General features: G+C 45.0%; 1 pseudogene; it reads left to right on the forward strand.

Moving 5' to 3' along the window:
* The first annotated feature begins 4,064 nt into the window (after nt 1–4,064).
* LOC119471307 lies at nt 4,065–4,165 on the forward strand (annotated as a pseudogene).
* Nucleotides 4,166–8,587: the final 4,422 nt, after the last annotated feature.

Raw genomic sequence — 8,587 nt, forward strand, 5'->3', positions numbered from 1 at the left:
GCCTGGGTAACAAGAGCGAAACTCCGTCTCAAAAAAAAAGAAAAAAACCAGGAGTTCAAGACCAGCCTGAGCAATGTAGTGTGACCCTGTCTCTATAATTTTTTTTCTTTGAGCTTGGGAGGGTGAGGCTGCAGTGGGCTATGATCACATCATTACACTCCAGTCTGGGTGACAGAAAAAAAAAATAGATAGCAACCTTAAGGGGAATGGATGTTTTTGCCACCCATTTATCAAGGTCCTTGGGATGCTAATTGACGATGCAGATGGCCCCCTTCTGAGCAATGTTTCTGGGGGCCTCTCAGGCCATAGTCCAGTGAGCAGTGCTGCTTTTCCCTCTGCCCATCTGCCACTGCCCAACCTCCCTGCAACCCCTCCCCACCTCTCACCCTTCAGAGAGCGAGAAGTGGGTAGTAGGAATATTTTCTTTGCTGACATCCTCATCCTTTAGGGGTCCTGGGGAAGTGTCTGCAGAGATAAAAAGAAGAAATTAATCTATTTTCTAGAGAGCGTCGGCCAGGCGCAGTGGTTCACGCCTGTAATCCCAGCACTTTGGGAGGCTGAGGCGGGTGGATCACCTGAGATCAGGAGTTCAAGACCAACTTGGCCAACATGGTGAAAACCCATCTCTACTAAAAATACGAAAATTAGCATGGCGGCAGGTGCCTGTAATCCCAGCTGCTTGGGAGGCTGAGACAGGAGAATCGCTTGAACCCAGGAGGCAGAGGTTTCATTGAGTCAAGATCATGCCACTGCACTCCAGCCTGAGCAACAGAGTAAGTAAAATTCCACTGGAAAAAGAAAAAAAAAAAAAAGAGTGTCTGCCTCAGCTGGCTGACAGCTTAATCTCCCCAGGGTTCCTAAACATTCCATTTATTTATTTATTTATTTATTTATTTATTTATTTTGAGATGGAGTCTCACTCTGTCGCCAGGCCAGAGTGCAGTGGCAAGATCTCGACTCACTGCAATCTCCTTGTCCCAGGTTCAAGTGATTCTTCTGCCTTGGCCTCCCGAGTAGCTGGGATTACAGGCATGCGCCACCAAGCCCAGCTAATTTTTGCATTTTTAGTAGAGATGGGGTTTCACCATGTTGGCCAGGCTGATCTCAAACTCTTGACCTCGTGATTCACCCGCCTCGGCATCCCAAAGTGCTGGGATTACAGGCATGAGCCACCGTGCCCAGCCTATTTATTTGTTTATTTTTGAGACAGAGTCTCACTTTGTCACCAGGCGCCAGGCTGGAGTGCACTGGAACAATCTCAGCTCACTGCAACCTATGCCTTCCAGGTTCAAGCAATTCTCCTGCCTCAGCCTCCTGAGTAGCTAGGACTACAGGCTCCCTGGCTGATTTTTGTCTTTTTAGTAGAGACAGGGTTTCAGCATATTGGCCAGGCTGGTCTCCAGCTCTTGGCCTTGTGATCCACCCACCTTGGCCTCCCAAAGTACTGAGATTACAAGCATGAGCCACCACGCCCTACCTTTGCTTCTTGATTTTTTATTTTTCCCATTGATTTTTATGCAAAAACAAAAGCAAGAACTTGCTCCTCTATGTGTACCCATCTCTCCATAGAGCATCTTTGGGGATCCAGGACCACCTAAATGTTGGGGTTTATGTTATCATTGGAGTCACCAAGCTCATCCCTGACACCATCCTCATCACCATATCCCATTGCTCTCTCTCGCTCTTTTTTTTCTTTCTTTCTTTTTTTTTTTTTTTTGAGACCAAGTCTCGCTCTGTCGCCCAGGCTGGAGTGATCTCGGCTCACTGCAACCTCTGCCTCCTGGGTTCAAGTGATTCTTCTTCCTCAGCCTCCCGAGTAGCTGGGATTACAGGCACACACCATGCCTGGCTGATTTTTGTATTCTTCATACAGATGAGGTTTCACCATGTTAGCCAGGCTAGTCTCAAACTTCTGACTTCAGGTGATCTGCCCACTTCGGGCTCCCAAAGTGCTGGGATTACAGGCATGAGCCACTGCACCTGGCTGCCCCCTGTCTCTTCTCAGAACATCTCTGAAGTGATTTGTCAGTGATTCCCATGCCCCGCTCATCTGGCCTTTCATCCTGCGTTTCTCTGTGCCAGCCTACATTGGTTGGCCTCACAAGATTAAAGCTGCAGCAATGTCTCCATTCCATCCAGCCCAATGTCGGACTCACAGAAGGTTGTGTTAATTTTCCATTGCTGCATGACAAATCATCACTGAGGGGCATGGTGGTGTGCACCTGTAGCCCCAGCTACTCAGAGGCTGAAGCCAGAGGATGGCTTGAGCCCAGGAGTTCTGGGCCGTCTGCACTATGCCGATCAGGTATCTGTGCTAAATTTGGCATCAATGTGGTGACCTCTTGGAAGTGAGGGACCTCTAGGTTGCCTAAGAAGGGGTGAATCGGCCCAGGCCAGAAAAGAGCAGGTCAGAACTCCCGTGCTGATCAGGAGTGGGATTGTGCCTGGGAATAGCCACTGCCCTCCAGCCTGGGTAACATAGGGAGACCCCTTCTCTAAAAACAATAAACAAATTACCACAAACACCAGATAGGTGTTGAAACCAGCACTTATTTAAAAACTCACAGTTTTGTAGGTCAAAAGTGTGGGCAGGCCCATCTGGGTTCTCTGCGCTGGTATCACATGACTAACACCAAGATATTGGCTAGGCTGGACTCTCGGGAAGAAGCTGCTCCAAGTTCATTCAGCTTGTTGGCAAACTTCAGTTCTGTGCAGCTGTGAGACTGAGGTCCCTGCTACCTTGTGGGCTGTCAGCCAGGGGTCACTCTCAGCTCCTAGAGGCTACTCTTTGGTCCTTACCTGTGACCTCCTCCATCTTTAAGGTGCATCAAATTCTTCTCATGCTTTCAATCTCTCTGGCCTCCCTTTTTGCCATCAACTGGATAAAACTCTCTGCTTTAACGGATTTGTGATTAGATTAGGCCCCCCAGATAATCCCCCTTTGATTAACTCTGAATCGATTGATTAGTGACCTTCACGACATCTGCAAAATCACTTTTGGTCAGGTAATGGAACATAATCAGGGTATTCCTAGACCATGGGATGAGAACAGGAAATCTCATGAATGGGGTCATTTTAGGATTTTTTCTACCACAAGTGTCTCGGAATACATGCAAGAGCAAGAATTATTGGGGTCGGAGGATCTCCCCAGGCAATTTCTGTCTACTGTCCTTGCCATGATAAATCCTGACCTGGCCCCTGGCCTGCTGACAACTGTGTAGACCTAACTGGATGCCATGATCCCAGCTGGGCACCTCATGTACACAGTGGAGGGAGCTGAGAGATACCAACACCCACAGCTGATTCTCTCTGGCAAGTCCAAGGGCTATCTAATGCACTAGCCCCTCAGCCACACTCAGAGACTTTGCTCTCCTAAATTGGGACAGAGATTATTCATGATCCTTCAGCTTTAAAAGATATCAATTCTCCTTCCTGAAACTCATCCCCTAGAGCCTAGACTCTAGACTGGTCTAGGGTCCTTTGCTTGATAGTAAATCTTTTCCGTTCACCCTTCAATCCTTGGTTTCTTAGTCTTTTCATTTATATTTTGCTTGTTGGACCAGAGGCCTCCCTGCTCTTGGATCCTGTGTCTTTGCCCATTGTTGCATACCCTCCCTGCACTCACAGCTCCCTTCCTTCTCCTCTCTGCCTCTCCCAAAGACTTTCTGCTTCTCTACCTATAGGCGTGAGAACCTCCACTCCCCACCCCAGATGCCCCATTTCTGTGTCTCGCCACAGATCTCTCTTGCTAACTCTGTATGTCAAATCCCTGGCATATGGCAGCAATCAGTTTATGTCTTCAAATTAACTATATGCTTGAATGTATGAATGAATTGTGAGTTGAATCATCTAGTACTCTATCTGCACCACTGGACTGCCTCTGTTTATAGGACTGACCATTCATTCATTCATTTATTCATCCCCAGGAATACAAAGATAAATGTGAGTAGAATAAACATTTTCCTAGGCTGTTGAAGAATTTGTGCTCAGTAGAAGATCTGGGGCATTTCATCCCTTTGGGTTAAGTTTCCTGAGCCCAAAAATGTCTTTCAGAATCAACTTTTGTGCTTGCTTTGGCAGCACACGTACTAAAATTGGAACAATACAATTCGCACGGCCCCTTTGCAAGGATGACACACAAACTCATGAAGCATCCCATAGTTTAAAATAATAAAATGAATCAACTTCTGGAAGCACAAGCTACTGTCAAATTTATTCATTAAGACTCCAGGTCTGCCAATCCAAAGAGTGATCGAATTTCTTTCTTTTGTGAAATACAGCATTCTCTTTGTTTTTCACTAAAAGAGACACTTAAATTTGCTTCCCACCAGGTCTGAAGCTGGTGCCTAATGTGGCTGAAAATGTTATTGAGCCCAGTGAGGAAATCCAATGCCCTCGGGCTGCCGGGCTGAATGGCAGCCCTGTTTCCAAGGGCATTCTCCTTTGTCTGCTTGAGTCTCAAATGACATGTTTGGACACAAAGCCTCTTAGGTAGAAATTACTACATTTGTAGGCATTCCTAATTTGCAGCTAGGTTTTATTTCAAAGTCTTTTATCACGATTAGACTTCAATGAGGTTTTACAGCTGAGCAGCAACCCTCATTTGAAAATATGTTTTATTATGCTGTTTATGAGTTTTCTGTTGATCTCTCCTTTTTAAGATTTCTTCTTTGAAAGGCAGCCATCTGCGTTGAAATTGTCCAGGGAGGATTTTACTCTCTTTCCATCAAGGTCATTTTTTTACCCTCTCTGACTGACATGTTTATCATTATGAGTTTAAAACCTTTCTATGTGAAGACAGCAGAGAGGAGATTACTGACGGGGCCTAAGAAAGTCACAATCCTTGTGGAACCGGGGAAAAGAGAGGTCATTTTCCTAATTATTATTACTCTCAGGCTGGAGATTAAGTAGCTCCTTATAGGGTTCTCATGACAGTAAGTTCTCACGAGATCAAATGGTTTTATATGTATTTTTAGTAGAGACAGCGTTTCACCATGTTGGCCAGGCTGGTCTCGAACTCCTGACCTCAAGTGATCCACCTGCCTCAGCCTCCCAAAGTGTTGGGATTGCAGGCCTGAGCCACCACACCCGGCACTAGGGGCCTGTTGAAGGCCAAGAAACGTTCAAGTCCTGCTCAGAGAAGCAGTTCCCTAAAGACCATGAGGCAAGAACCTCCAGGCAGAGAAAGGATTTTAGAATTGGAATTAAAATCAAATCCTGGCCTCGGGTGGTAGCACTCTTATAAACCCAGCTCAGGAAGCTGAGGTAGGAGGATCCCTTGGGCCCAGGGATTTGACTTCAGCCTGGGCAACATAGCGAGGCCTGCATCTCCAGAAACAAATAAACAGGTGGGGCATGGTGGCTGGCTCCTGTAATTCCAGCACTTTGGGAGGCTGAGGCAGGTGGATTACTTGAGGTCAGGAATTTGAGACCAGCCTGGCCAACATGGTGAAATCCACCGGTACTTTTTTTTAATATAAAAAATATATTAAATTTAAAAAACAAAACAAATCCCAGTGTGATTATTTGGATATACTGTTTATTGAGCTAGATTGCTTAATTCTCTTTATTATTATTATTATTTCCTTGTCTCAACACCCATTGCTGAGCTCATTAAAACCCATGGGTCTGCCAGGCTCTTTGGCTCATGCCTGTAATCCCAGCACTTTGGGAGGGTGGATCACAAGGTCAGGAGTTGGAGACCAGCCTGGCCAAATGGTGAAACCCTGTCTCTACTAAAAATACAGAAAAAATAGCCAGGTGTGGTGGTGCATGCCTGTAATCTCAGCTACTCAGGAGGCTGAGGTAGGAGAATTGCTTGAACCTGGGAGGTGGAGGTTGCAGTGAGCCAAGATCTCACCACTGCACCCTAGCCTGGGCAACAGAGTGAGACGCCATTTAAAAAAAAAAAAAAAAAAAAAACGAACCCAGGGATCATCCTAAAACAACTTTCAAAATCCCTTGACCAGTTCTTTCTCAAAATCCTCTAGCAGGAAGCTAAAATAGACTTGCTGGTCTCCCCTTGTTTCCTTGCCACTCCCTGAAAATCCAGTGACAGAAGCCAGTAGCAAAATAAGGAAAAGTCAGAATGCAAGGAGAGAACCCACGTGGGATTTTAAATTAACTGAGAGTTATTTATATCAATTTTTATTCCGGAGATTTCCTGGTGTCTTGTTAGGAGAAGATGAGGATGCCGTTGGACTATTTATTTATTTTAACTAATTAATTTCTTTTTTTTGAGACATGTCTCCCTCTGTTGCCCAGTCTGGAATGCAACGGCAAAATCTTGGCTCACTGCAAGCTCCGCCTCCTGGGTTAAAGCGATTCTCCTTCCTTAGCCTCCCGAGTAGCTGGGATCACAGGGCGTGCCACCATGCCCAACTAATTTTTTGTGGTTTTAGTAGAGACGGAGTTTCACCATGTTGGCCAGGATGGTCTCGATCTCTTGACCTCATTATCTGCCCACCTCGGCCCCGCAAAGTGCTGGGATTACAGGCTTGAGCCTGGCTGACAATTTTTTTTTAATGAGCCTTTTTTTTCTTTTTTTTTTTTTTTTAATATGGGAGTCTCATCATGTTGCCCAGAGTGGCTTCGAACTCGTGTGCTCAAAGGATCCTCCTGCCTCATCTTGCTAAGTAGCTGGGAAAATGGACCTATTTTGAAAACAGTCAATTGGACTAATGAAGGTTGATAGCCTTATCAAACTTTATCATAGATTTTCTTTTGAAGTTGCTGCTGCCAAAACATGGTGAAAAAATAGGCACATTTATCTGCTAGTCATATTTGTAGTCTCCACGCCAGGTAATCCAGGATTCATTGTGAGCAAACTCTCCATTCAGGCTGCTGTGGGATATCCTCTGTGTTTTTGTTTGCAAATACTTACTTTCATACCTCCTATTTTAGTTGAGTTTTCTTTTTTTGTTGTTTTTTAGTATCACATGCCACACCTGGCTAGATTAAGTGAGTTTTCTAACTATTTAAGCCTTGTCCAACTTTCCTTGGGTGAGCCACCACACTTGGCCCCTGCAGATTTCAAAATTTTATTTTATTTTTATTTTTACAAGACAGTCTCGTTCTGTCATCCAGGCTGCAGTGCAGTGGTGCAATCTCGGCTCACTGCGATCTCCACCTTCTGGGTTCAAGCAATTCTCCTGCCTCAGCCTCCCACGAAGTTGGGATTACAGGTGTGCGCCACCATGCCTGGAGATGTTGTGTTTTTTTGTGTTTTTAGTGGAGATGGGGTTTCACCATGTTGGCCAGGCTGCTCTCAAATCTCCTGACCTTGTGATCGATCCCTCGCCTCAGCCTCCCAAAGTGCTGGGATTACAGGCATGAGCCAACACGCCCAGCCACATTGCACAATTTTAAAGCATTAACTGAATCTAAACATGAGCAGAAAAGGATCGTAGTCCCCCATTATTTGCAGGGATACACCCCAAAACCGCCAGTGGATGCCTGAACCCAATGGTACCAAACCCAATTGCCATCAATAGAAACATGTTTGATACTAGTGAGACAACGTGGAAATATATATATATATGTATGTATGTATATATACATTCATACACATATATATAATTTTTTTTTTTAATGGAGTCTCAATCTGTCACCAGGCTGGAGTGCAGTGGTACGATCTTGGCTCACTGCAACCTCTGTCTCCCGGGATCAAGTGATTCTCATGCCTCAGCCTCCCGAGTAGCTGGGATAACAGCCATGTGCCACCACACCTAGCTAATTTTTGTACTTTTAGTAGAGATGGGGTCTCACCATGTTGGCCAGGCTGGTTTCAAACTCCTTACCTCATGATCTGCCCACCTCGACCTCCCAGCTTGCTGGGATTACAGGCATGAGCCACTATGCCCGGCCAAAAACCGTAATATATTTAAAATGTTACAAATAGTAAAAAATATATATTTTTTTCTTTTTTTGAAAAATAAGGCTGCGGCTGGGTGCGGTGGCTCACACCTGTAATCCTAGCATTTTAGGAGGCTGAAGCAGGTGGATCACCTGAGGTCAGGAGTTTGAGACCAGCCTGGCCTACATGGGGAAACCCCATCTGTCTCTACTAAAACCGCAAAAATTAGCCAGGTGTGGTGGCAGGCGCCTGTAATCCCAGCTACTCAGGAGGCTGAGGTGGGAGAATTGCTTGAACCCAGGAGCCAGAGGCTGCAGTGAGCTGAAATGATGCCACTGCACTCCAGCTTGGGCTACAGAGTAACACTCTGTCTCAAAAAAAAAAAAAAGAAAAGAAAAAACTGAAAACAGAAGCATTTGAGTTCATATCTTCCACCCAAAATTTTAATGCCTTTTCAAAATCTTAACTAAACATTTATCAAGCAATGTGGCCACAGCTTTTGCAGTTTAATGTGCCACCACAAAGCTAGCATGAATTTCTTTTTCCTTCTTCACAATTTCACAGATATGAGATTCATTCTCACTGTACATCTTAGCAGCCTCAGCAACGGTTTTTCTCTTTCCTAAATCGAGAACTTTCACCTAAGCAAGCACTTTACAACTTCTCTTTGGCATATCCAAATTGCCAGCATCACTATTTTTTTCTTTTCTATTTTTTTTTTTTTTTTTTTTT

Source organism: Cebus imitator, unplaced genomic scaffold (assembly GCF_001604975.1).
Source record: "Cebus imitator isolate Cc_AM_T3 unplaced genomic scaffold, Cebus_imitator-1.0 Scaffold55, whole genome shotgun sequence".
Taxonomy (NCBI): domain Eukaryota; kingdom Metazoa; phylum Chordata; class Mammalia; order Primates; family Cebidae; genus Cebus; species Cebus imitator.